Below are 7,055 nucleotides of genomic sequence, written 5' to 3'. Positions count from 1 at the left end.
CATTTCAGCAATGGCAGAAAGGGGACAAATACAGCTGCTGTGCATTTTAGAATAATTGCTACAGGCCATTTGGAGACAGCTTTATAATAACAGCACTTTCACAGATTGTACAATATTTCACTTCCCTACTTTATTCCTCCCTCAACACTTCGTACCGTGAACCTGTTAACCCATTCAGCTCATGTGGATCTGGAATCCTCTCCCTCCCCAGTTCTACAGAGCGAGGTCTGCGGCCCCCTGGAGGGTCCCTGCTCTCTTATCTCACCACCCAGCCCTTCCACATGCGATTCCTTCTGCTGGGCGCGTGTCTCCCTTTCCTCTCCGCGCCGACCGCCTTTACCCAGCACAAGTGCCATTTGTGGAAAACCTTCCTCACCCCTCCCCGAGTCCAAGCTCCATTTTTTGGCTTCCATCTTCCCCAGATCACTCATCTGCTGGTCTTCATCCCATGTATTCGGTTTCTGCTCTATCACCTCTACCCCCAAGGTCCCTTACCGTCCTCTCCTCCGTGTCACCACAGTTCCCCAGGTGGTGAGTGGTTGAATGAATGAATGAGTAAAACAAGCTCTAAAAGATCAAAGCCCTTGCCACACATCTTGAGTCCATAGCAGAGATGGAAATATCCAGAAATTTAGACCTGAACCAGAATATTGTACTGACTGCTGTGATCAAATGTACCCAGGCAGCTCCACAGGAAACTCCTAAGTAGGCCTAAAGGGGATAGTCCTGTGGCCTGCGGTGAGCCCCAGGCCAAGGGAGGCTCCCCAGGGCTGGCAGAGCAGGACGTCAAGGCGCACAATCTGCAGAACGCCTGGGTGGCATGGGTTCCTAAGACTGTCTGCCTCACTTTGCAGTCTAGCCATTTCCTGGGACTGATGCAGCTGGTGGCATAAACAGAAGCAGCAAGTCCATGGTTCTATGTTCCTCTGGCTTTCAGGGGGACAGACATCTCACTCCCAGTGACTGCAAGACCCCTGAATTTTAGGCACCCTCTGAGAAAATCAAAGATGGGCATGAACTGCCTGCATCCATGTGCCCTCTTTATTCTTTGCACTGTCTGCCCCCTGGTTCTGGAGCAAATCAAATAAAAGCAGTCTCGCTCTGTACCTGGGTTGTCATTCCCATTGTCTCACCTGAGGGCTTCAGCCCCAGGCAAGTTCACTATAGACTTGGTGAAACCAATAAATGACAATGGAATGTTCTTGGGGTAAAAGGGTTTTTACCTGGCTTTTTTCAATCACGTCTGTAGGCAGCCAGCAGTGTGCAGGTCTGGAATCTTCCTTCGTCTCTGCCTCCACCCAGAGTGCTGGGCGGAGCTCTTCATATAGTGACTCGGTCAGCGATAGCTAATTCCCACAGGTGTGGGAGCAGTAGCCTAGCCCAGGCCAGTTACATCACGGAGTAGTTTAGGATCAGGTGGGGATCTGCCAGAGGAACGTCAATTTCACACACACACCCCCATCCCCAGCGACATGGTGGTGAAAGAGAAGCACACTGAATGTGGGTGTGAAAAAGCTGGGCCCCTCTGGGTGCTGTCTCTCTCGCATAGACCAAAATTCTTTTCTGCCCATTTGTTAATTCTCCTCTCCCCCTCTTCCTCCCATCCTTCTCGAACATTTGACAAGCACTCAGAAGGTACCCGGCCCTGAGCTGGAGGTACAAAGACAGGTAAGATGCAGCGCTTCGCCTTCAAGGAGATCATGGCATCCCAGAGAGCAAGGAAAGCACCCAAGCAGTCGTGACACGCTTGAGCCGAGCGCTCTAGCAGCGGTCCGCAGGGCGCGGTGAGTTGGGGGGGGGTCCGCCGGGCGCTTCTAGACGCTCGGTGACCAGCTGCTGGGGCGCGCCCTGATCTGTGGTGTTTGCTGATGTCCATGCGGCAAATATTTCCACGGTGGCTGATTTCCAGCTATTAGCCTGAGGTCACTGGACTCGGAGGTGGGAAGGGACGACACTGTCCGCCCTTCTGGCGCAGGTGCCGCCGGCTCTGGTTCGCTGCCATGACTTCCGCCTCCAGACGCCTCCGACGGGACACACGCCGGTGCTGTGCCTGGGCTGCGGACCTACAGCACCGTGAGCTCATAAATGAGTTTTGTTTTAAGCTGCTAAGTTGCTAACTGAGTGGGTTTGTTATGCGGTTACAGAAAACCAGACAGGGTCTGTTATGTACTTTCTACAGATGTCAAAACAGACTTAGAAACAGTGACCAGTTCGACCGAGGTCCTGAACATCTAACGAGTGATGGAGCCAGGAGCCTGGGTCGTGCGTCTGGCTCCGAAGCCTGTAGCCTTAGCTCCTGTGTTCTTCTGCAGCTTCCCACAGAAAACCATGTCATAGAACCATGGAGTCCTAGGGGATGTTATTTCTTTGTTTGTTCTATTTTTAGGGACCAGAAAATGTGCATTATTATTATTAAAAATGAAATTCCGAGCCAGAAGAAAATCAAATGTTGAGTGTGGCTTGAACTTGGTGTCCCAGTGGTTACCTTGATATTTATTCCAGAGGACAGTGCTGTGGAGTAGAAGAAATTTCATAGGGGAATCTACTCATTAAACATTTGAGTTTGGCTAAAGTGTCCATATCGGCTTCTCTCCTCCAGCGTGACCAGATGTGCTCAGAAAATTTGGTTCCCCCTGAATATGTACATCTGTCAAAATTCCTGTCAATTTTAGTAGGACTGCCAAGGGAGTGAACAAAGAGAGTTAGCGATCAACTTCAAAGAACTTTGTTGGAGAGGAATAAAGATATTTAAGGCCTATTTTATGAACTAATTGCATTTGCATATTTATGGGATTTACTGATATAGCAGTAATTAAAAACTATTTAGTAGTCTTAAAGGACACATAGCTCAGTTGCTGTTTGCATAATAAACACTTCCTTATTATGTCTGCATAATAACCCTCTCCCCCTGCTTCTTCTAAACGACACTGGTCCATCTAAAAAGTGTCACATCTTACTTGGAAATAATGGAGAAACAAAGTGCAAGGGCTCATGGGAATGTGGAGAGGGGGCTGCTGAGAGAAATATATTTCTAGGTACTCTTAATGATAGAGTCGGCCTGAACTGCTATCAGAGAGTGGCAGGTTCCAGCCTCAGATTAACAAATCTGTCTTTTTCCCAGGTGATATTTAAGAAGCCTGAATGCTTAGCCCCTGATGATTCCAATTTTTTATTTTAATGCACTCACCTGCTTGAAAGGCCTAAATGGGGTTCATTCCACATTCATCCCTCCTAAAGAGAGATCTAAGGGTGGGGGAGGGTGAAATCTTTGACTAATGGATTGTAAGAAACAATGTGAGTGAGAAGTGTATGTAAAGAGTGAGAAGAGACAGTTTTCACGAAGTATTCAAGGCTGAGTAAGGGAGACACAGCAAATACAAAGGTCAAACCCAGACAGGACAGTAAGGTTGGAAAAAGAACAGTCGGAGCCATCTGGTGGTGCAGAGCAGAGCAATCAAAGAAAGATCCAGAAGCACCATATATAACCTACTTTGAAGACAAGTCACTCATGAAAAACGTTTCCCATCTTGGCAGAATTCATCGGCCAATAAAGAGCTGTAATGGGCAGGATCACCGGACTGCTGTTAAATCAGCTAAGAAGGTCATAACGCACCCGTATCGCACATCATGCAGTGGCCTTCCAGTGACAGAAGGGTATGTGACAAAGGGAGGGGCAGCTCGTCCCAGACTGTCTGCCTTAGAGCCGCGACTTACTACAACACGTGGCAAAAATACAGTGTCCGTCGCCTAGATTAAACCTCTGCGTGAAGGGTGGCCCCTGTGATCCCTCCTGTGGAAGGTGCTGCACATGTGGATGCACTGCTGTGGCTGGTCTTTCTCCTGCTCTGATTCATCCCCTAGGTGGACACCACTGGTTTGGAGAGCCGATGGGAAATGCTGGGAATCTGATGGCCTTCGATCTGGTCTTCAATCTCATCTATTGATGAAGTCCCACTTATCTGCCACCTTCTCTGACAGGTGCTTCTCACACTGTCCATAATTTTGTATCACATTTCCTCTACCAGGTTACCTGTTTCTTCTGAAATATTTTTAGATGCACAAAAAAATTGGAAGAAGAGTAGAAAGGCCTCTCCCCACAAAGCCATCTGAGAGTAAATTGCCAGTATAATACCCCATCATGCGGTATTCTTACAAACAAGAGCATTATTTTGCATAATCTCAATACAATCAAAGTCAGGAAATTGACATTGCTATATTCCTACCATCTAATGCACAGACCCCCATCTGAGTTGCACCGGTTTTCCCTAAAATGTTCTTTATACCAAAAGGAGCCAATCCAGAAGCACAGCTGCATTGAGTCATCATCTCTTTAATCTGCTTCTGTTTCATACTGTTTTTTGGTCTTAATTTTCATAACCTTGACACTTTTGAAGATTACATGCCTATTTTGTAGAACATCCCACAATATAGGATTGTCTGGTGCTTACTCCTGGGCAGCTTCAAGTTACACATTTCGGGCAGAAAATAACAGAAGTGCTGTTGTGTCTCAGTTCCTCTAATGACACACAACTCCCATACCTGGTGAAGTTAATTTTCATTGTTTGATGAAGATGTTGCCTGCCAGCTTTCTCCACTGAAAGGTGGGGGTTTTTTTTCTTGTAATTAATAAGCATGTTGTGTAATGCCTTATTCCTAATCAAATTTTCACCAACTAGTTTTTATTACTGTGGATAAACTGAGAGTTCCTGTGGCCAGGACTCTCACCTGGCCCTGGTTGACTAGCTCACTGCACACCTGTGGGCAATACATGGCTGTTGACTCTATATAAAGAGCTCCACCCAGTGCTCTGGGCACAGCATGGTGGCAGGGCTGCAAGGCTGCAGGAGAGCAGAGCAGAGGACAGAGGCCCAGAGGACGGCTGTGTGGGACGACTGTGCAGAGGGTCCTGGAGGACGGCTGTGTGGACAGAGGGGCCCAGAGGCAGAGACCGGCTTGCTGCACACAGACTCACTCTGAGTGAACGGGATTCTAGTAGCTGACCTGCCACCTGGAAGTAAAGTTGGGTATAACCCTTTCACCCCAAAGAGCATTCTGCTGTCAATTTTCTTTGGTCACATTGAATCCATAGCAAACTTGCCCAGAGCTGAAACCCTTTGGCAAGATAATCACCCACTGAGGTTTCTTGAGTGAATTAATTATTACCATAAAGATTCCATCATTCCTTCTATATTTACTAGTTGGCATTCTAATTTAAGGAAAAGCCTTCTCTTCCCATTCATTTATTTATTTAATCAGTATGGACTTTGGATTATTATTTTATTTAGTGGGTTATAATTCTTTACCATCGTTGTTGATTTTGAAGCTTGCATTATCATAGTTTGGCCAGTGGGAGCCCCTTTAAGCTGACTATGTCCTTTAACACATCCTCATCATTTTTTTTATTTTCCCACGCAAGAGATTTTAATGGCTGAGAGAATGGCTGTCTCTGTGCAGAGAGCAGCAGCTCATGGGTGAGGAAGCACATTTTTAAGCAGTAGAAGTAGGTGTGTTCTGCTATGGGGATGTTGGTGATTGGATCTTAAGGGGTGGTGTCTTAGTGTGCCAGAATTTGCCTTCATTCCCATCTTTTTCTTTCCTTAATAGGGGCCTCTGGAGAACTGGGCATAGAATCTCATCCTCTAGCTACTTCCTGCTGGAAGGGGGCACAGATTCTGGGGTTGGCGAGGCCATTGCTGTAGAGTTGGGGAAGGGCGGGCATCTTGAGATGATTCGTGATGTCATTATAGCTGGTTTCATTATTCTTCGTGAGAAGGCCTAGATAGTCCTGGAGGAGTAACAAATCAGAGGCCGGTGTTGGGAAGAGATCAAGCGACCAGGGAGGTGGAAGGTGGGTTCGTGGAGGAGGATCAGGGGGTGAGGGCTCCCAGGCAGCTCAAGTTCCCATGTAAGAGATTTTAATGGCTGAAAGAGAGAATGGCTGTCTCTGAGCAGAGAGCAGTCCCAACCTCATCATTCTTTAAGCACATCTTTACTTTACAACAAGCCAGGCTGTGCTTATGCTCCCTGCCCCAGTCCTAGTATCAGTCATTTTCCCATCTCTTCCTTTTAGTAGGTATGGTATTTAGAAACTAAGATCTGGATGCTAGGTGTACTCATTGCAATTGGGGTGTCCCTGCTTCCAGACCCTCTAGTGGACAGACATGCATACACACTTAACATTTGTGTTTATTTCTATATTTACCTCCATGTATTGAAAACTGAATGAGTTCACAGTGGCATCTCCACAACCAGCTCAGGGCCACAGGCTTCATCCTAGTTCCTTCCTTTCAGTGTATTTGTAACTTCCTCACCGATGGTAGGACGCCAGTCAAGCTACATTCTATCAGTAGATGAAAACTGGGAAGAGAGCTGCATGGATTCTAAACAAAAAGACCAAATAATTAGGAGAAAGAGGTCAGGTATATACTTCTTCCCCTTAATTTTCTCTGTGAATTTCTCACATCTGTGCCTCTACAATCCCATTTATAGTAAAAAGCAGGCAGATGTTGGAAATGGTATGAAATTTAGTTTTGATTTCTAAAGCTTCTAGGGGTCTACCAATGGAAGGTAGAGTTACATAGAATTATGTATTTTTTTCCTTAACAATGAAGAGTGAATGGGTACTGAAGGGGAAATGGGAGTTCCTGTGGCTGGGATCTTCACCCGACCCTTATCTACTTGCCCACTGTGCACATGCAATGGTGTAATTGGCCTGCTGCTAGGCAAATGCTTACACACCCGTTGGTGATGAACCGTATTGTCGGTATTACTACATAAAGAGCTCCACCTAGGGCTCTGCCCGAGGCAGAGATGGAGACGGATGGTGAACTTGATAGAGGCAGACATGATTCTGTGAGAATAAAAGCTTGGTGTAAACTCTTTTACCCACAACATTCTGTTGTTATTCAGTCTCACTGAATCCAGAGTGAACCTGCCCAGGGCTGAAACCCTTTGGTGAGATAGGTCCTGTCTTGCCAATGGGTTTCAGCCCAAGACAAGTTAACTCTGGATTCAGCAAGACCAAAAAATGACAGTGGAACATTCTTGGGGTGAAA

This window comes from Manis javanica, chromosome 6, assembly GCF_040802235.1.
Source record: "Manis javanica isolate MJ-LG chromosome 6, MJ_LKY, whole genome shotgun sequence".
Classification (NCBI taxonomy): Eukaryota; Metazoa; Chordata; class Mammalia; order Pholidota; family Manidae; genus Manis; species Manis javanica.
Note: the sequence above shows the minus strand (reverse complement) of the source record.